Here is a 21,927-nt window from a genome sequence, read left to right as displayed (position 1 = left end):
ATAGATTCTTGACAGGAAAAAAATTCCATAACAATTTTAATCATCACTCTCTTTACAAAATCCTCTCTTTACCATTTTACCCATTGAGTGATCGGAAGAATTTTCCATAACCTGGTTTCCGGCTCCATACTGCTCAAACACTATTTTTCCTCCATTCCTTACATACATACCATTGGAGATGGGAAGTGGGGGCACTTTTACTTCTGACCTTGCACATGATCCTATCACCTTTGAATCTGAGAACACAGGAGTAAAGAGACAAGGGCACATGTGTTCTGGTTTGCCCCTATGGCACTTATCTCCAGGAAGTCAGTGTTAAACAGATTGAAAGGAAAACAGAGAGAGGGCTTGCCCCTCTTTCCCCATTTGGAACTCAGGGAGGACCTGCTCCACAGAGTGGCCTTGCTCCTTCAAACAGGTATAGTAGGTTAAAGCCAATGATGCACAGGGTTTAGGCAGAAGTGGGCCTTAGTGATTTTCTGAGCTTCCCCAGGCTGGGGCCTCACTGTTCCCAGATATACCATGGAGGACTAGGAAGGCCACTGAGTGGGGAAGCAGAGACCATCACTGTGAGTACCAAGTGTTCAACTGCAGCCCAGAATCAGGTGAAGGCTGATGTGAAATTCAGATAAGTATGCCATACCAGCTGGCCTGAGTCAGCAAAAAGGAGCACTGGATCCTGGACACGCCGAAGGACAAAGCACAGGCAGGTCTACTCCAACTTCACAGGCAACTCTGAGGGGCGAGGGGCCAGACTAGCCACGCCACCTGACAGCAGAGCCCAGTAGGCTCCACACGAGAGCGCTGGGATCCAGATGTATCCGGGGCCCCCTCCCTTGTCAGGTGGTTGTCCAAGTAAGCTTTTCACTCTGTCTACAACCCTGTTCCTTTAGCTATTGGTGTAGGATGGAGTAGAAACAATGGATCCCAAGATACCAGAGTCAGATTTTCAAGTCACAGGGAAAGATCTCCAAAACCCTCGACTACGACTTAAAACAGCATCTAACATTGATCAGGTACTTACATGTGTCTGGTAATTCATATTACCATAATAACTTTTTTCAGTTAATCTGCACAATAACTCCAAAACAGAGGTGCTAGTACTCTCTTCATTTTATACCAGGAAATGTGAAACCAAGAGACATTAAACAATTTGCCCAGGGCTACCCAGCTTATAAAGTAGTGGAGCTAGGCTCTGAACCCAAGGACAGAACTCTGGAGTTCCCACTTGAAACTATTAAGTTCTGTCTTCCTGTAGCAACTTGAGGAACTCCAGGTGTATGATATCAATTGCGCCTTGGGGTTGGCCTGACTATCCCCCACAAGTCCTCTCCTTGTCACCATGTGATATCAATGGCAGATCTCAGAAGATACAATGATTGCTGCTCCGTTGTACTAAATGTGGTCTTCTTCTCAAACAGAGACCAAACTGCTTCAGGGCAGTGTCACCTGTTGCCGGAGAAGCACTACATAATGGCTGTTATCCTCTGGGGACACCACGCTGGGCCATGCTAGCAGTGGCCAACTATGCCTTCCCATTCTCTGTACCCATTCTCTGATCAATTCCAGAAGCCTCTGGAGCATCTTACAGGCATGCTCACTCCCAGCACAACCATGTTAATCCATGGAAATTCATTCTAGGAAATAACTACACTTGCTATGACTAAACCAGAAACTGGAGCAGCAAGGGATCCAGATTGCAATTCTCACTCTGTGATAAGAATTCTTGGCAATGTATTTAACCTTTATGTTCTTCTATTTCTATAAACCTGAAGGGGTACAACAAGCCACTGTCACATATAGGCTGGTTAGTTTGTTCTTTCTTGAGCAGACATTCATGTTCAATGACTTCTCTGCCCAACCTGCCTCCCCCAACCACCTTCCATCAGCATCTCCATTCCTCTGCGCTCTTGAGGACAAAGCCATATCCTTGCTAGTGCGGACAGTGCCCAGGGAGGGAGCTAGGATCTGTGCCAAGCATGCAGACTGCTGATGCTCCTAGAGCCCCCAGTTCACTGGGTACCACAACTGAGCAGATTCTATACAGAGGCAGTGAGATCAACCTCCAACCAGCCCTGCTACACTTTTCTAAGCAGTTCTGCTTGTGCCGAGAGTCCCAAAGTCACTCGTGGGTAGAGGCTTTGCAGGTTCCTCCTCTTACCTCCTACTGGGAACACCTCCAGGTCTCACAAGGCCAATTCTTCTATTTCTGGTTTCACCCCTCTAACCAAGGGTCTCTAGCACCTTCCATGAGGTTCTGTATCTCTCCTCTACCACTCACGTCACAGGCCCTGCTCTCAATTAATCCTATCTGTCCTCCTTCCCAGGACACTGGAGATTTGACCAACACAGACAAAATGATACACATTAGTGATAAAAATGGGTGCAAAGCCAGAAGAGACTTGAAGGAGAAATATTATCCATCCTAGATATATCTTGGCTCCAGCTCAGTAGGGCAAAATTGCCCTGTAACCAATGTTAAAAATAAAAACACTTAGTTATTTCAGCATGGATTAAATATTTTCCTCCTGTTCTTATTTTACATATGTAAAAACAAAATGTGTATGTCCATTTGGAAAACAACATTTTGAGATGTTAGTTCATGGGCATACTTAAATTTGAAGTATGTATTCCATACTGGCCCTCTCTTCTTACATGCATGCATGTTTTACGGCAGATAAAATGTTCTTTTCTTTCATACTGAAATGATGAGGAGTGATAGAATTGATAAAATTCAGGTCAATGAAGAAAAATTACAGGAAATTCACCATGACTTAGTTAGGGTACTTACCTGTTCCTTACAAAATAAGCAGGTTATTTCTTACCATAAAAGTTGCAGTTGCCTAAAAGAACACAAAATCTTTCAGTCTAATACTTTAACAAGGAAAACAATTTCCAAGGTGGTTTTAATGTCTTTCATCATGCTTATGTGAGAACTGAGAAACTGGTAGCTCTCCTAGCAGAGGGTAAGCACTATATGCAGAAGACTGATACATGGTAGTTTCCCAAAATTAAGTCAGGAAAGCTTCAGGGAGGCAGTGAAATTCCAGGTGCACACACAGATGCTCTGGGGAGACTGGAAGAAAAATAAGAGGGCTCTGGTGAAAAGACAGGAAAAGAGAAATTATGGGATAAAGGAGCTAGTTGTGAGCAGCCAAGAGTGGGAAAGAGAAAGTAAGAGGAAGTTCAATTTTGAGGGAAAGAAAAGGCTGACTGGGCAAAAAAATGCCCACTACAGGTCAAAAGGGGGGAAAGAGAAATTCGGCAGCAAAAATTTGGGAACTGAAAAAAAGAGAATAAATGGAAAGTATTTGAGTCCCATGTGCTTCTGGGAATCTGCATGCACTCACTAAACAATGGTGTTCCCAAGACCCATGCAAGTGAATAAAGAGTAAAATGATCCTGGTTTCTAGTCTGTCGTCGCCAACATCCATTAACACAATCCTGCTAGCTGTTTCCTCTTGGGTAGCAGTGATGGGGAGAAACATGCAGACAACAAAGGCAAGAGGGAAATATAAAGGACAACAGCAGCAAATATTTGAATAGAGAAGAGACTTGGAAGGTGCAGCTGGAAAAACATCAAGAGAGGATAGCAGAGATCTGCAGGGAGCTGGGGAATCTAGTAGACAGCGCCCCAGGGGTCTGCCCTGGGCTTGCAAATAGTGATCACGGCAAAGGGCAACTTTGTAGGCTTAGATTATTTGCAGTTGAATGAGCATGGAGACTTAAACCTGAAGCGGTTCCTGAGTCTGCAGGCAGTATACCTAAGAATATGATACTGGACACAAGGGCACAAGCAGCCAGCCCACCACAGATGCCCACAATAGCTCTCCTCCCCCGCCAGTGAGATCGCTGATCACACCAGCAATTTTCAGCAGGTTCCTCCACACATACACAGTTGTGACTTGCTAAGGCTTCTTTGAACATAAAGGGCAACATTAAAATTCAGAGGCTGCTTCCAATAAACCCATTGAAGACAAAATCTAATCTTCAGGGAAAGCTGAGTTATTTCAACATTCCAAAGGAAATAATAATTGATAATACATGAGGCTGCTTTAAGCTGAAAATAACAGAAAACCCAACCACGAATATCATCAACAAAAAGGATAATGTAGCACCTACTGGAACAGTTAAGTTCAAAGGTAGAACAGTTTCATAGTTGGTTAACTCACTATTCAATGATATCATTAAGATATTAGAGGTTTTTATTTTTCCAGTTTTCTATTTTTCCTTCCTCTATAGGTTGATTTTTATCCACACATTTATATTCCTTAGTTACAAACTGGCTGCCAAAGTTCTAAGTGCTGTATAAAGATGCCACAGTATGTTCCAAAGAGGGTCTATCTCCTGTCTTGAATCTCTTCTCATTAGAAGGAAAATTTCCCTCAGCCTTCCTGTAGTCTGTTGCTCAGAATCCCTACACATGCTAGTTCCTAAGTGAATCTCTGACAAGGAAAATGTTCTTGTCCTGATAGCTCTGATGCAATCAAGATCCACCCTGCTTTGGGCTGGGACCAGCTTTCCCTGAGGTGCATACGTTGCCTGATAACTGAACAAAGTTGAATATTGTTAGCAAGAAAGGAAGGATGGCTGATGGAGAGGCAGCCCATACATTCTGTCATAGAGAAGAGCATGGGCCATGACTTCCAAACACACCCTGACCTACCAGCACCTCTTCTGCTGCTCTAACAATGAATGCTCTTGCCACAAGGAAAATGACTTTCCCCTAACTTGAGGAGGTGGTGGAAGAAATGAGAAACCCCTGAAAAGAATACTGTGGAAGATCCTGAAAGCATATCAGATAGTAACTGTATAGTCACTAATGGGAACAGGTTCGTTCTGTTTGGGCATAACTTAAGTAATGAAGGTCAACTTGTAACAGACTGGGAGCACCCTGGAAGCCCTAAGACCCAGTCAAGAATTTTACAAATACCAGAGAAGTTAATGCGTGTCAGAGGCAGCTTATGATGAAACACGCCACCAGTTGAGTTACATAAGTTATGTCACCACTGGTGATAAAGACCTTCTAATTCTCAGTAACTACCAGCCATGTGCTGTTTCTGTTCATCCTTTTACCTCGAATGTTTATAGAGCTCCTGGGTTTCTATGAGCCCTTGTTGAGACATGGTTGAAAAAGTCTTGTTTATCTTCTTGTCACATGTATTCTTATAATACAATCCCACATCACTTCAACTGACTTGGGCATTTTTGGATTTTTCTCCACAGAAAATCACTTCAACTGGGAGGCCTAGAGTTGGGAGCTGAATGAAACCTGCAGATTTGTTTTATTTGGCCCTCAAATAATTGGCCTGCAAAGTGATTTTTTAAAAATTATTTACAAACATTAAAAAACAGGAAATTACAAATTTTTTTTAAGATCTGGATTTCTGACTTCTCTTGAAAAATCAGAAGATCTAACCACCTGGCCCAACCTACACTGTCTAAAGCTGACTAGTGGATCCCCTGTTGAAGGAAAATAGGTATTTCAGTTTGCTACAGACTATTTCATATTCATGCTGTCAGCTTGAGCCACCCCAAGCATTTGAGCTTATAGCCATTAACTACCTGATCAAAAATACCCACAGAGTTATCTTGTAGACCTGAATTTAACAAACCCAAGAGTCACAGCCAGTTCAATCTGCGATTGAAGAGCAAATACACGTACAAAGGGAGAGACATGTATGTTATGTGATATAAGATAGTAGACATATGATCTCCTATCAGGAGATATGACATGAGGCCCAACCCCAGAGGAAAAACATTCTGAAACTCATAGTCCCTCCATCTCCCCACAAAATTTGGGAAGCTGGCCAGCCCTGATAGGAGAGAAAGGGGAAAGAATCAAATATCCCATTGTTTTTTGGTCTAGCCTACAATAATCACTGTGTCACGGGAGGCCCCAGAGCACTAGATCTGATTACCTGCAGATTCTGATTTCAGTTTGCAGAACAAACCTGTTCCCATTAATGACTATGCACAATTACTATATGATATGCTTTCAGGATCTTCCACAATATTCTTTTCCAGGATTTCTCATTTCTTCCACCTTCCCTTACACACAAACACACACACATGCACCTATACATTCTACCTTGGTATGCCTGACAGCAGGTAGCCCAAATGGGGTCTGTGTCAGCACTCTATACATGTTTTTCAAGGTCCATAATTGTTTTCCTTTTTTAATCCCCACTTCTTGACCACACACATTAAATCTATCTTCCTTATGAATGTCAGAGTCCAAAACTGAAAGAAAGGCTGGGACATGGGGTGGAGGGACTTTTCCACCAACTACTTTCAGTAAATACCTAATTCCAAACTAAGTCAGAACTATTGAAATGTACTAACTTAACATCTCAGGATCTCAGTCCAGAAATAGCCAATATTCAATATGAACAAAATTGTGCATAGCATGACACAATGCTGCATGTTGAAATGGGCAATTGACTACAGATCCTCTAGCTGATGAAATGACAGAAATAGTTCTTAAAAATTAGGACAGAGTTTTTAAAAAATCAGCCAAGAAGGGAACTAAGTATCCTAGAGATAACTGTGGCCTTTGGAGAAATTTCTATCAAACTAAATGCAGCCATAGGGAAATCAGGTTAGTGTAATAAGAACAGACATATTGAGTCCAAAGCACCCCTTCAAGCAAGGAAGGACACAAAGAATGCCTTCTCCTGACAACCCAGGGGAAGACAATCTTCCATCTGTTATACTTTCTCATAGCCTAAACTTCACGCCTCAGGGAAAGCCTATTGAAAATAGAAGGACTCATTCTACCTAAAGAGTTTCAGCACTTGGAATGTAGGCTCCAGTAGAACACGAAGGAATTGAACATTTTCTAGAACTCCTCTCTCTTGGTCCTTTTCATCACCCTACAAAGTGCCAGAAAACAGAGTGATTAGGCAAGGAACCATGAACTGAGGTAGTCCATAGGTTTTGCTGGGTTTGCTTCCATCACACAGGTCAGCCCAAGTCCATCAGAACTTACCGGGCACATACTCTATGCCCAGCACTTTGCTTAGGGCTATAACAACAAGGAAAGAAGCCTGCAACAAAGCCCTTGGTCTCAGAAGGCCTGCCATCTCATTGGGTGGGCTGAACCTAGGCATATGAAGGAATGAGAGAACAACACAAGAATAAAACTGAGCATCAGTTAGATCTAATCTCCACCTAATCCCAGGTTCCTGATGCACCATTTCACAAATGTACTTACTAAATTATCACAAATTAATGACAACTCAAATATAATAAAATCCATCATGGGAAACATTCCAGCATAGCTAAAATGAGAAGATAGATAATTCCAAGTGCTAAAAATGTGGAGTAACGGACCTCTTAACCATAGATGGTGGGAGAATAAATTGGTAAAACCACTCTGGAAAACTCTTTGGTGATATCTATGACTATAAGTATATCCTGTGATCCAGCAATTCTACTGGATCTTTGCCCAACCAAAATCTATATGTATTTTCACCAAAAGACATGTATAACAATGGTCACAGCAGCACTATATCTAACAGTACTAAACTAGAAACAACCCAAATGACCATCAATGTGGAACAGATAATGTGCATACTCAGGCAACAAGCTATGACAGAGCAGTGGGAATAAACCATCTACAACTACACATAATATGGGTGAATCTTACATCATAACATACGGAGCAGAAGAAGCCAGGCAAAAAAAGATAACTACCTACTATATGATTCCATTTGCATAAAGTTCAAAAGTAGAGAAAACTAATCTTTGGTGGTAGAACTCAGAATACTGGTTACCCTTGTTCAGGGAGGGTAGTTACTGGGCTGACAGGCAAGAGGCAGACTGTCTGGTGCTAATGATCTATTTCTTGATCTGGGAGGTGATTACATGAGTGTATTCACTTTGTCCAAGTTCACCGAGCTCTGTAAGATTTACACACTTCTCTGTGTAATTTGTTAACAAAAACAAAATTCATTCAAGGATCACATTAGTATTATAAATGCATCAGCATTTCCTAAAGATTTCTGTTAATGGAGAAGTGAAGCCCAGAAGAGTTGTAGAAATATACTTCCAATAGTCTTTGACTAGGATTAGGGATTTCAGGTTTCTGAACTCCCTATTCTGTTACTGATTTTCTAGACAAATTTTAAAAAACATTACTTTGCAAGCCTCTATTTAAAAAATGGCAGGGCTGCCTTTCATTCCTTATTCACCATCCAAAAGTTTTGCCTTTAAGGATGAAATATATGAAATTTCCCAGTGGTGAATGCTTTTGACATTAAATCAAAATGAAAATTCAAGTCTCTCTCCATTTTCATGATATGTAATAAAATTCTACTGCACACAGGGAATGTTTTGTTATTGTTCAAATTAAGTCATTTTACTATATAATAATTAGCCTGATTCTCTGCTGAACCTGCAGATGAAGATGAGGCTATCTGCCATAAAACTTCACGTGGAAGCCAAACTCTCTTTTCCTTTCCTCTCAGAGGAAAGGGGAGACATGCTTTCTCCATCCTTATATGGATGGATTCCTTTGCTCTGAGCAGCCGAGAGAAGTAACAAGTCTTACAAACACGAGCCAGAATGGAAAGAGAATTGCTCTTGATGGAAGGAGACCTGGTGCTGTCATTTATTAGCTGGTAGATGTCAGACAAACCGTCCCACCTCTCTGAATTTCAATTTACTCATCTTTAAAATGGGGCCATAACAACCCCTCTCCTACTTGCCTCACTGGGTTGTTTTGAGGTAGAAGTAAGATTATGTATGTAAATGTTTTTTTGGAAACTAGAAAGTGTTATGCAAATGCTAAATATATAATTATGTAAGAATGCCTTCAATCAACTCTGTTGGGTTCTTTTAAAAATGAGTGTCTATGTGAACCATGCCAGGGACTGAGGTTATCAGTGAGTCAGACAAGGTCCCTGTGCTCAAACAGCTCAAGTGGTGGGAGATATTTTTACAGATAGTAAAAAATGAAAAATAAAATCATTTTGCCTAGTAAGAAAGTGCTATGAAGAAAATAAGGAAAAGCAGTACAAAAGAGAGTGACCAAGGAGATTTTTTTAGATTGGGTGATACGAGAAGGCCTCTCTGAGATGGCGACATGTGAGCTGTGTCCTGAATGTGCGAATGAGGTTCTGAGGAAAGAGCACTCCAGGCAGAGTGAACAACTGATGCAAAAGTGCTGGATGGGAGAGAGCCTGATGCATATAAGGACAAGACAGAGAGCCAATGTGGGGGAAGAGGCAGCAGGTAGTCAGAAAGGCAGACCAGGGCTAGACCACATCCTGGATCATGCTTGAGACTGGGTCACCTAGGGAAAGGATCTAGGTAGAAAAGAGGGTCCAGGACTAAAAGCTGCTTATTGCAGAGGAAGAACTAACAGCAAAAGATGTTTCTCCCAGGAAAACAGCTGTGGAATCATAAAACTAGGCCTTACTTATAACTTGCAATATTTTGGGCAAACACCACTCAGGTTCCACAGGTGGCTTCACTGTGGAGCTAATAAAATACAAGTTTCAGAGCACTTTGCTTGCACAAGGCCCTTCCAGAGGGCCCTGGGAGGCACTCCAGCATTCTTGTACATTTGGTATTCTCCTTCTTTAAAACATCTCCCCAAACCTGGCCCTACTCCTGAATGTATCCAAATGCCATTGCAAATGTCTAGAATCAGAGCAACAAGTCGGGACCCAGAGGCTTATGAATATGCCTCCCTTCAACTACCTCAAGGTCCTCCTATCCAGACCAGGAAGTCTGAGATAGACATTTCCATGGCCTGCATTACTCACTTCTCTTGCCCTCCTAGGCCCTGGAGCAGAGCCAGGCTTTCCACTGCCTAGTCCCAGCTAACCTCCCCAGCCTCATTGCCGCGGCTTCTCCAAGCCTCTCTCTCCTCCATTTCCACTGCCTTTCCTGAACCTGTAAGAATCTCCACCTGTGTTCCTGTTCTGGCAACACACAAATCCTCTCCATATTTTTGCACATGCTATTCCTTATGACTTGAATGCTTTTTCCCCTCATTTCCCATCAATCCCTTTCTGACACTAATGCTCTATAAAGCTGAACTCTTCTCGTTCTTCTCCTCCTCCTCTACTGCTCTCATGACCCTGTGTGTACCACTCGAGGTAAGCAGCAGTCTCACTGTAAGGAGCTACCCATTTACACGGCTGCCCTTCCCCTGCTGCCAGCTGCACGCAGGACTGGGGAATTCCTTGAGAACATGCGTTATTCCTCTCCTGCCTCCTCTTGCCCCATCCCAGTTCCTAGCACAACATCAAGGAGTGAAGCAGTGGGTGGCACTCTCCCAAATACACAGGAGAGAACACGACGAGGATTTAAGGAAACTTCTAGTTTTGCCAACATACCTCCAAGCATATAACTTATTTATGTACTTATGCATACATCCATTCCAGCAAGCCCCATGCCTAGTATATACTTGTCCCCAGGGTGTGCTCAAGAAACAAGAATAAAATTGTCTGGCTGTCTAAGGGGAAGGCTTTGGGAAGGAGGCAGATTGGCTTGGTCTGGGCTAGTTCTGAAAACTTTTTCTGATGTCCTGCACTAGGAAGTTGGCCTCAGGGTTTACTCAACAAACCAATGTAATTATCCTGTCAAGATCTGAAAGAGAAAGACAAAAAACTTAGCATAAATACAAGGCCATCTATTCAATTAAAGCTGTAAACCAGGGCAGCTAAAAAGCTGAATATAAAACAGTGAGTGAGATTTTCATAACAGTGAGTTATGTAACTTGAGACTTGTTGAGACTCAAACAAAGGCATTCTCATCTCAAGGTTAAAGAAAGGAATTAAGACCAGCAGCAGTCTCTAAGCACTGTTCCTACAACTTTCTGTCAACAGTGGATGCGGTAATGGGAACTAGGTGTGACATCTACAGCGGGCCATTACCTTGGGTTCATTAGGACGCCTTCAGGGCAAGGTGTGGATCCTGCTAGTGGCTGCATCACAGGACTCTCAAAATCACCACCAACTCACACCGCAAGAACTGTTCCAGCTTGTAGGAGCCTCACAGCCAAGCCCTCCTGCTAAGGATAAAAAACCCCAGAGTCAGAAGCCTTCCAGCTGGTTGGTTACAACGGGCCAGACTAGAACCCCTGACGCCAGCTCCACTTCCGCTTCACCACACTGCGCCTGCGCGTCCAGGCACAGCCACCGCTCTGTGGGCAACAGCGGACAGCTGCGGCTGGAGAGGGGATGGGGACCAGGCATGCCCCTCAACCAACTCGCTGAGGCGAGCCCCAGCCATCCCCACCTGAAGCCTCCTCCTCTCTTCTCTCTTCCAAACCTGGCTATGTTCTCAAACCACTGGTGGCAGCGAGAGATGCCAAAGCACAATTTTGTCTTGCCAGTGGCACTGGGAAGCAATGCAATCTGGAAACAAATGCCTCTTTCTCTTTCTACCTCCTCCTCCACCTCTCTTCCAGGCTAGGCCTTGCCCGCCTTGCGGCCCTCCCCCACTGAGCTTTTCCCTCCCTGCTCATAATTGTAACTACTGGAAAACTGGTCATGTTGAAGGCAGAACGCAACACAAGGTATTTGCATTTTAACAGGGCACTCTTTAATGCCCACCATGCCTCAGTAAGAAGCAAAGTCCCCAGAATGGGCATATTTAAAAAGTAAATACTTTGAGACAGGGCTCTCCTGATCTCCCTGAGATACAACTTAGAAGCTGTCCAGTTTATGTTCTGCTGCTCAAAGGGGAATCAGAACTGCCCAACACCTGGCACCCCATCCTTCAGGTGGAGAAAGTCGTCCCGTCCTAGTGGAGAGCATCCATCAGCTGCCCTGGCCAGGGTCTCCTCCTTCAGCGCAACCTCCATTTGTCATGCCATACCTGGAGGTCACACCATCTGGAGCCAGCCTCCTTGGCGATGCATAATAGTGGTCAGCTCAGAAATCCTGATTTACCCAAATGATGAAAGGGCAGAGGCCACCTGTGCCTGTACGTGGTGATTTATAGCTATAAATCCATCAGACTGTGGTCCAAGCTTATTCTAGGGACAATGAAGTGGTTCTTTGTTTGGGGACTTACTGAGCCAGATTAAAGGGAGGCAGGTTCTTTCAGGGTTGGTAGGCTCCCAGGAGTACTGGGATTACACAATCTCTTGCTGGATGGACAGGCAGAACTGGCAAGTGTGCTGGAACAAAACAAGGCCTTGGGAGAGAGCTTTTTCCCTGCAACTCTGCCAGCATCCCTAATCACACTGGCTCTAGATTTGGGGACTTTAAATGACAAACTGACAGATCTGAAATTCATTTTGCTGCTCCAAAGAAAATTCTGAGACTCCCCATGGGCTCAAGAATTTTAGAAGTATTAATTTTGAAAAACTGGCTTTTCAAAACTCTGCCACAACAGCAAAGCCCACCAGAAAGAATGAAAACTTTCATTTCTAGGGAACCAGGTACTGTGCTGCCCCCTTCTCTTTACTGGGCAGGAATTACCTCAAATTTACATCAAAACAAAGAGCACCAGCATCAAACTGGGTGGCTATTGCTGGGGTGTTTTGCATTTTCCCATCATCTTATTTAGAAAGCAATAAGGCCTTTTTCATTTCTTTTGGCTCCTTCCAAGTGGAATGGTCTCTTAGATCCTGCGTATCTGAGGATAAGTAAAGGGTCAGAGAGAAGGTGCAGGGTGTATGAAAGCATGTGTTTAAATTTACAGTGCTGCTTTTAGAACAAGCTAATAATTAATTTTCCCCAGAATGCTCAACTGTTCCCAGAGGGCAAACCCTTACCATGAATCAGCCAGGGAGGAGAGATGGTTAAAACAGTGAGAGTGGCATCCAACGGTATGGCCTGATGACTTCTGATTGCACTTCTTGGAAACTACTGTTCACCTCTCTAGTATAGCCACTGAGTATAGCCACAGGTAAAGTCACAGAATGCCTCCATGGTGTTCCCTGCATAGATGTCATTGAAGACAAGGTGCATTCATCATGAGAGACCCTTTTTATGAGGATGCTTAGGAGAAATTTCATTCTGGTCTCAATACAAAACACAGACGTACATCTCTTAAACAATTATACTACCTTATAGGATATTGTGCATTCTTGCAAGCAGTGTTCAGAACCCAGCCATATATTCTACATGGATCCTGCATCTGGGCATCTATCAGGGCTGCCCTGAGGAAAATTGCCTGCTCAGCCCCTTAAATCCTAGAGAACACCTCCCAAGACAGTCCACCCAAACCCAGAGCTTCAAGAAGCCTGATTTCAACCCAAAAGCAAATTCCTACATCTGAGTTTCTATGGACATATTCTTTTGATAACAAATATTTCATATGACAAGCATGTATAGGGCCCCAACTCTGTCAGAGGATATGGACAGGAACATGACAGACAAAATCCCTTTTTCTCACAGAGTATGTCATCCTGTAGGATTTACCCCACTGGATCCAACTGCATTTGTAGCTATGCCTATGAAATTAACAGGTAGCTCAGGTGGTAACCTCAGAAAAAGACCAGAGGACCAGGACAACAAACAGCTGATTTGAGCCAGTGTAAATAAGAAGTACACTTAGACAAAGTGAGAGGATTATATTTCTAGTAGCTGGGTAATCTTGGGCAAGTGACTCTCAGTCTCACTTTCTGCATCTAAAAAATGATTATAGTGAGTAAGGCTTATAGTGAGAAGGAAGTGAGATAATATTGGTAAAATTCATTGCAGGTGCTCAATAAAACTGGCTCCGCCTACTTGTATTCTTATCCAAGGAGTGCAAGTGGAGAAGGGCTCTCGGCACAGACGTTTTGGCCACATGACCTGCTGCAGTGTGATCAGTGTTAGAAATGGAATGTGGGAGAATGGAGAGGTTGTGCCCACCATGTCACCCAAAGTCCTATTATTTCCAGTAGACACTATTTTTTCTCTTCCACTTCAATAATTTCTAACCACAATCTCCATATGCACCCTCTTTTTAGATAAGAAGTTAACTCCCATTGTCCCTTCCATGTCACTGATGGGGGTGGTTTCTGCTTTACTGATCTTGGCCCATGTTAGAGTTAGCAGGTAGAAAGTCTGAACCTTCTAATTCACATTCATGTTTGTATGTTATTTGCTTTGAAGGAAATCAATGGTTTTACTGTTCCCTTTTGACAGTAGCAAGCAGTGTCACATGGCACCAACAAAGATCTAAATAACACACATTCTAATATTGGAGTTCCTTTGCAACTAGCTTTGGGATTATTACTTCTCTAAAGCTGCTAGTCAGATGCCTCATTAAATGTGGTTCCTTCTTGGCTACCATGTCAGCCTCAGTGAATGGCTCACTTCTGTTTTGAGGGACTGATCTTCAGTGTATAGTCTGGATAATGAAAACCACATTTCAAATCAACAAAATCCCAAAATCTCAGGACCTTGAAAACCCAGAGTCCTTGCCTTCTGTGTTTCATCATACTCATTAACCACCACCCGACCCATTCCTCCATCCCTCCCCACCCTTTGTGACTCTCCAAAGCCAAGCAGAGAGAAGTTCCACAGACAAAGTGGTAAATGAGAAAGAATATTCACATGGCTCACCTCCATCCCTCACCCCCCAGGAGTTGAGATACCCTTAGAAGAAATGCCCTTGCTATATAAAAACCAAGAAAGGCTAAGAGATAATGGAGAAATAACATGTCACTAGTAATTTCTACTCATGCAAGATGAACAGGCCAGTGACATAAATAAGAGAGGGAGAACTGTCAAACCCTCATGTCTATTTTTTTCCAGAGACTTGGTAGTGCAAATGAGCTGTGGCACGTCTTGTGTTAGCAAACAGGCCAAGCAAGAGTTGGCCTCTCTCAGATACCTTACAGCAGAGGACCTAAAGAACTAAAAACATCCATTGTCTTACTGGGGTCTGAGGCCTGGAGCAATTTCTTCCAGTCAATGTGCTGGAGGGTCAGGGAGCCAGTTGTAGGTACCTTCTACAAGCACTTTCCAGAGCTCTTTGAACATGGATCTTAGCCCAAGTGCTCAAGTGTAAAGGAAAAGGAGAAAACCGGTGTCCTTTAACAGGGCTGCACATTTTCCAATTTTACAACTGTTTTTGCTCTTCTGGTGGCATGACAGTTGGTGTGAGCATTGTGCTGTATCCCACTTCCAGCCTACTAGAAATTATATTAGACAGTTCTTTGACCTAATCTGTATGTAACCCATAGGAGCAGCAAAACCTACCACGTGTATATGTATCACCTTAAATATTGTCCTGCCTAGATGTCCCTGCAGATGTCGCCTGACTTATCTGACCTACATATACTATATTATAAAAACTTCTGAGAAATCTCAAATAGTATTATCATGTTGACCTAAGTAAGCTTATAATTGCTATATACTTTGCTTTTTGAATATAGAATATGGATTACTTTTTCATATCCAAAGCTCTGAAAGTAAGTCTCTATTTATTAGCATATGTTGATTCTCATGTATTTTAATTAAGTGCAAATCTGACCTAAATCTAGCTGAATCTTTTGATATTATCTCAATCAAATGTCATGAAAAATAATACTAGTCCCCATGCACTGTCTACTATGTATAGCCCAAAAAATGTGTCCAGTACTATACATACATCACTTCATTTAATCTTCACAACAACCTTGTATTATCTCCAGTTTGCAGATGCTGAATCTAATGTGCAGAAAGGATAAGTAACTTTTCCAAGAGGTAGAACCCAGATGCAAACTCAGATAGGTCTGACTCCAAATCCAGTGATATGGCATACTACTTTGCCTAAGCAGAATAGTCAAAGGAATAAAACTTTCTTGTATTGTACTTTCTTCATGTCAATTCTGAAAGGAATTCATGGAGCCTTCTAACAGAAAAAGGCTCATGGTGTCCACAAGACGATCCTACTGTATTCCATACCAGGGAGACCCCATCTGTCGTGATGTGAACACTTGTAAGAGCCACAATTTAATAGGGATGCCACTAAGCGATGTCAGGTATGAAAATGCAAGGTATTGTTGGAAGGTAATTAGCCTGTTAGAAAAAAAGCTAGACGGGGAATAGGAAAGACTGTCTAACAATTGTCTTTCAAATTTTGAAAAGCTGTAAGGTAGAAGAAGTGGATTTCATTCATTCACTCATTCACCCAACAAACACTTGCCACACATCAACCATATGCCAGGCACTGAGATAGCTGCTGGGGAATAGTGAGAAACAAGCCAAATATACCTACACGGTATAACAGGCAAGAAAGACAGATCTTAAATAAATCATTGTAAGTATAATGCTTTCCTTGGGATAAAGTGGAACAGACAAGGAGGCTCTTAGTCCCTGGGGTTAAGACAGAATAAGTCATAATGGACAGAAATCTCAGTGGGTGGAAGCAAAATGGAGGCAGATTCCAGGGTAGAATAATGAGAATTGTCCTGAGCTCCCAATGATGAGACGGTATCCTAAAGAAATGAGTCCTTCATTGGGAGGGTTCAGTTGGATGCTGTGTGATCACCTGCCAGGAAGATTCTACAAGGGATTCCCACATAGGGTAGGAGGTTAGCTAAAGCACTGTCTACCAGCTCAGATTCTCAAATCTTGTGGTCTTGGACCTCATCTTTAACAAAAGTGAATAAAAGCTCCCTGAATAAAGGGCCTATGTTAATGTAACTGCTTAACTCTCTTAGTGTGCTACTATCCCAAATTTCAGCTGCTTAATCCCAACTAGATGACTTCCATTTACTTTCAGGGGGTTGATAGGCCCCTCTAACTCATTGCTGATGAAAATTTGGATGAAGGAAAACTCTGTGGGCATAACTTGTAGATGGCATCCAGGACTTAAGAGTTAGCTGTGCCCATTCACAATGGCTTTTGGACAGAGATCATGTTTTTAGGAACATACTCCATTGCTCTGCACAGTAAAGTCAGGAGATCCTCCTTATTTCTCTTATCACCTCAGCTTGCCTCTTAAGAACAGTTGAGTGTTCATCAACTATTCATTCTGGGAGAGAGATAAGGAGGAATGCTCTTATTTTCTATGATAAAGCCTCTGTTGTCTGTTTTCATGCTCAGGCAAATAGCCATGAGTCTTGGAGATTTATCCATTTGTTTCTCATGCCAATTTTGGAAGCTTGCAACTTTGAATCAAGCAGGGATATTTGCTATTGTACAAGCCAAGCAAGTAAGCATGGAATATTCAGGAGAGAAAATATATATATCTCCTTTGACCAAGTTACTCATGTTGGCATCATACCATCTGAGAGATCTACTGCCCATTTAATCATGATGTCTTACAGACACATGACTCTTCAGGGAGAGCTTACAAAGCATGTTCTCTTTGTTATCTCCTGACCCTCCCAACAGTGCTCTGCTGTGGGCTTGACTGGTGTTATCACAGATCAGGCTCTGGACTATGAGCCAGAAGAATGGGGCTCTAGTACCAGCCACTTCCTTGATTGATGTCATTGGGCAATTTCTCTTAAACTCTGAACCTCAGTTTTCTCTTCTGCAAAAAGGTATGAAACACCCAGAGATGGATGAGACTAACAAAACTTTAGCTTCAGGACCCACCATTTGTACAGGCTGTGAACCTAATTTTGAATTAGTTCTGTGTCCTTTAACTTGAAGAGGGCTCCTCAAAGTGTAATAAGCTTTAGGATCCACAAAACCTGTATCAGTCTCCTAATAACACTTGTTCAGTCTAGTACCAGTATATGACAGGTATCTTTATGGCCTCAGCCTTGCCAGATGGCCTGTGTTCATCACCACTCACCCCATGTAGTAGGTAGACTTTGTTGGCACCCTTCCTAGATGGCTGCAAAGGGCTCACAGCTGGCCTCTTCTCTGGAGAATTGCCCTCTGCTACATGGGTGACCCTCGTCCTGGAGGTTACACCACCACCTCCATCCAGAGAAGTCAACCAAAGCCTGACTGATGAAGAGTGGCCCCTGTACAAAAGGCTGCAGCCCTATCTCAAGGCTGAACCAGCTCTGTGATACAATCCATGCTCCTTCAGGATCACACTGAAGCTAGACTCCAGCTGGGATGACATCTTGCTTATCCTCTGTCTCAGTCTGCTTCCCTCACTCTCCTAGAGCATTGCCGTACCAAGATATGTATACCTGAAGCCCTACTTGGGGCTCAGCTTCTAGGGTACCCGGACTAAGACATAGAGTGATACAAAGAAGATCATTTATTTCCTATGTCAAAGTCTGTCTGGTCCACTTTCAAACACAGTCAAAAAGCACAGGCCTCCAAGACCCAGTGCAGTTGATGGTCAGGCTCTCCAGAGATGTATTTACTTACCCCTGATAATTTACTTATCTCATCCTGGTCTGAGGCCCATTCTGGGCACTGAACAAAGGCCAGAGGTTGAGTATAAGTACCTTTGGAATTAGGCAGCAAGAGAGTGAAGGTGGCGATGCCAAGTATTTCGTAAAAGTCTAAACTCCGTCCCACCCTTAGTGCCTCCTCTAAAACGTTTGCTTTGATATTAGGAAGGAGACCAAATGACAAGAAAAGAATGATAAATAGCATTGTGTCTCTTTTGATAATTTTCTTGGCACTTCCTACTGCAGGGGATTTATAACTAGATCTTTGTCCCAGCTGAATAGAAAAGGAATCCAGGCTCCCCCATGTTGCCTGGCATTTTAGAGAAAGACAGGGTTTAGGAGTAAAGAGATTTAGAGCCTGTTTCTGTCTCACCTCTGACTTGGTTTGTGACTTTAAATGAATTAGTCATGCCTTTTAGCCCTCCCACCTGTAGCATGGAAATTTACTTCCATACCCTGCAAAGAAAACAGGCTTTTCTTTGCAGGGTATGGGAGCTCATCATAACAGCAAGCCTACCATCCATAAAAGAGACATAATTTTTAAATAATCAAAAAGAACACACAAGCTATTCCTCATGAGAGAGGATAAAATGTGGGCAAGGAAGAAATATTCATTACCCAAGTGCTTGCTCCCCCAGACTGTTGGCCCTGAGGGATCTGGAGATAGCTAGTCTCTTATTTCCTTCCACATAGAGACACGTAAAGGCTTTGCAGGCAAATTGTGATATTCTAGGTCCAAATGTAGGGCATCATTCAGGGGAGAGAGGAGCAAGGGGCCTGACAAGCTCCAGAATCTGACTATAGCATGCTGCAAAAGCCCAGTTAGGAGACTGGAGACCAAAGAAGCAAGGAGCCAGAAAACTCACCCAGGGAAGGCTTCCAGCACCCAGCACGAAACTCACTGGAACTATGGGTTGTCTGGGCCAGCAGCTTCCTATAGACATCCCTGGAACTGATCTCAGAATGTGGGCAGCCCTGAGCTGGACTGTGGAGCAAAATAACAGGATTAACTGCTTGGCCTGGGCCAGCTTGCTTCACCTCCATTTCCTCATCTGTAATAACTCCTCCTTTATTCATCTTCCTATGCTGGTGTCACTTTCCATTGGAGGCAGTACATATGAAACTGCTTTGTGAACTGTGAAGTGACAACTGTACATAAGACAATGGTATATGTGGATAGATAAGGAGGTAGAAAGGAAAGAAAGCTCTCCAGAATAGGCAGAAAGGAGCTCTAAGATCTGTAGGCTCGTTCTGCCTGGTCCCTGAGCCAATGCAAGGTCCAGACTGCAATGCATGTGGAGCCTTCCTGCTGTCTGGGGGCGACTGGAAAGAGTCCCATGTAGAGTGTCCAGTGATCCTAACAACAGCAAACCTGCCTTTGGGTATCTACAGAAGTGTAGAGCTGTAGTCTCCCTATCACAAGCCACCACATAAGGTCCATCTGTCTGACTGTCCTTAACCATGATTTCTGATTCTGATTCCCTCTCTAGCTCCCTGTTGGAACCAGGACCCATCTCTGAACCCTGTTCATTCTAGTCTCTTCCCCATGACAGATGAACCCTTGGATAAACACATTAGACACACACAAGGTATTCAAACTCACCTTAGAAATCCCACCTAGTGTCCTACTACTCAATCCAAGTGAATCCTCCACAGTCCAGGCCAACCTAGATCAGACTCAGATCTGCATCCCAAACTTAGTGGTTTGGGCCATGTCCTCAACTCTGGGAGGTAAGGAGGAGAGGGGGAATTTGCAGCCATTCCTTCTCTACCCCCAGCTATTTCTCCTCCACCCCCAGTTGAATATCTGTTACAACTGTCTATGTTCTCCCTATTGGGAGCTCTCAGTACTGATAACAAAAATTTAATATCTTCCTCTAAACATATCAGCAAAGAAAAGATAGTGGTGTGAGAGGTGAAACAGAGCTTCCTCCTAAAACTGCATATAATACAAAAATATAATTAATATGACTAAACTTGAAAGAGGAACAGGAAAGAGGACTGTGCCAAACTGCATACACCTGGAGAAAAGAACAAACCTCATGGAACAGGGTAATGGACCAAAGCCATGGCCTGGTGGGACCCAAGCCATTCCCCCTCTGCAGCTCACTGCGGAAGGAAGAGAAACAGAGCAGGGAGGGAGTGGAGGCCTGCTGAATACCTAACTCCAGAGATCTACTCTGAGACCACAAACCTACATTTCATGGTGCTTTCATGGTACTCTCGTGATTAGGGGGTTGGAAAGCTAAGACAGGCAGAATACCTGGAGAGACTGAGATTCCAGCCACTTGTAGAAAGCAGGGATCCATATCCAGCTGCTCTGGAACAAAGATTCAGTCTGAGAGACCTCCTAACCGCAAAAGGGCTGCTAAAGGGGCAAGGATTGCACAGAGCTTACTGCTTAGGAGAAAGGACAGGTAAACAAAATTGTCCAGGTGCACTCTGCCCAGGAGGTTGGGAAATTTCTCAATCTTAAGGCACTCCAGCTCCCTGGCTGGCTACACAGCTCCAAGGATCCCCTCTGTTATATGCAGCCTACTTTGCCTTTCTCCCGGCCAGCCCCACCTGGCTCACAAACCGGAAAACCCTACCCTAGCATTAGGCCAGCCAGAGGGAAGCCCCATCCACAGCAACGACAAATGCAAAGCACAGAGGCTTATACCTGTGTGCTCGACCCACTGGTTCTGGCAGTGGAGGCAGGCATAGCAGCAGGGAAGCAGGTAACAGGTCTTTCCTCCCCCCAGGCACCAATACAGCTCCCCTGTGACCCCCGACATTGTTTCAAGGGCTGAGAAGCTCCAAACAGTAGAGGTTATGGGTACTAGAGGGTGCCATACACAAATATGAAATGCCAAAGAAAACTGGTTCAAAGTAAAAATGAATACAACACCTGAGAAAGATTCAAATGAAATCGACCTTATGAATTGTCCTAAAAGGGATTTCAAAACAAATCATTAACATACTCATGTAGGCACAGAAAAATATTCAAGAACTCAGGAATGAATTCCAGTCAGAGATCCAATTATTGAAGAGCACAATGGAGGGTATTAAATGCAGATTAGATACGGTGGAGGAGTCAATAAATAAAATAGAAACTAGAGAAGAGGGATACAAAGAAGCTGAGGCACAGAGAGAAAAAAGGATCTCTAAGAATGAAAGAATATTGAGAGAACTGTGTGACCAATTGAAACAGAACAATATTCGCATTATAGGTGTACCAGAAGAAGAAGAGAGAGAAAAAGGGATAAAAAAATGTCTTTGAGGAGGTAATTGCTGAAAACATCCCCAATCTGGGGAAGGAGATAGTCTCTCAGGCCACGGAGGGACACAGATCTCCCAACACAAGGGACTCAAGGAAGACAACACCAAGACACATAGTAATTAAAATGGCAAAGATCAAGGATAAGGACAGACTATTACAAGCAGCCAGAGAGAGAAATAAGATCACATACAAAGGAAAGCCCATCAGGCTGACATCAGACTTCTCAGCAGAAACCTTACAGGCCAGAAGGAAGTGTGGCATGATATATTTAATGACATGAAGCAGAAGGGCCTGGAACCAAGAATACTTTATCTGGCAAGATTATCATTTAAATTGAAGGATGGATTAAACAATTTCCAGATTAGCAAAAGCTGGGAGAATTTACCTCCCACAAACCATCTATACAGTGTATTTTGGA

At 43.2% G+C, this 21,927-nt stretch overlaps 1 long non-coding RNA gene across 1 annotated transcript in view; it reads right to left on the bottom strand.

Moving 5' to 3' along the window:
- The window catches only part of LOC140843802 (uncharacterized), a 28,623-nt gene extending 9,395 nt beyond the window's left edge, over nt 1-19,228 (bottom strand). The window contains exons 1-2 of the long non-coding RNA XR_012121770.1: nt 19,114-19,228; nt 10,890-11,026 (exon numbers count right to left, since the gene is read on the bottom strand). This is a non-coding gene — a long non-coding RNA (uncharacterized lncRNA). The remainder of the gene's footprint in view (nt 1-10,889; nt 11,027-19,113) is intronic.
- Between the last annotated feature and the right edge of the window lie 2,699 nt (nt 19,229-21,927).

Source organism: Manis javanica, chromosome 1 (genome assembly GCF_040802235.1).
Source record: "Manis javanica isolate MJ-LG chromosome 1, MJ_LKY, whole genome shotgun sequence".
Taxonomy (NCBI): domain Eukaryota; kingdom Metazoa; phylum Chordata; class Mammalia; order Pholidota; family Manidae; genus Manis; species Manis javanica.
This window is presented reverse-complemented; position numbering and strand designations above follow the sequence as displayed.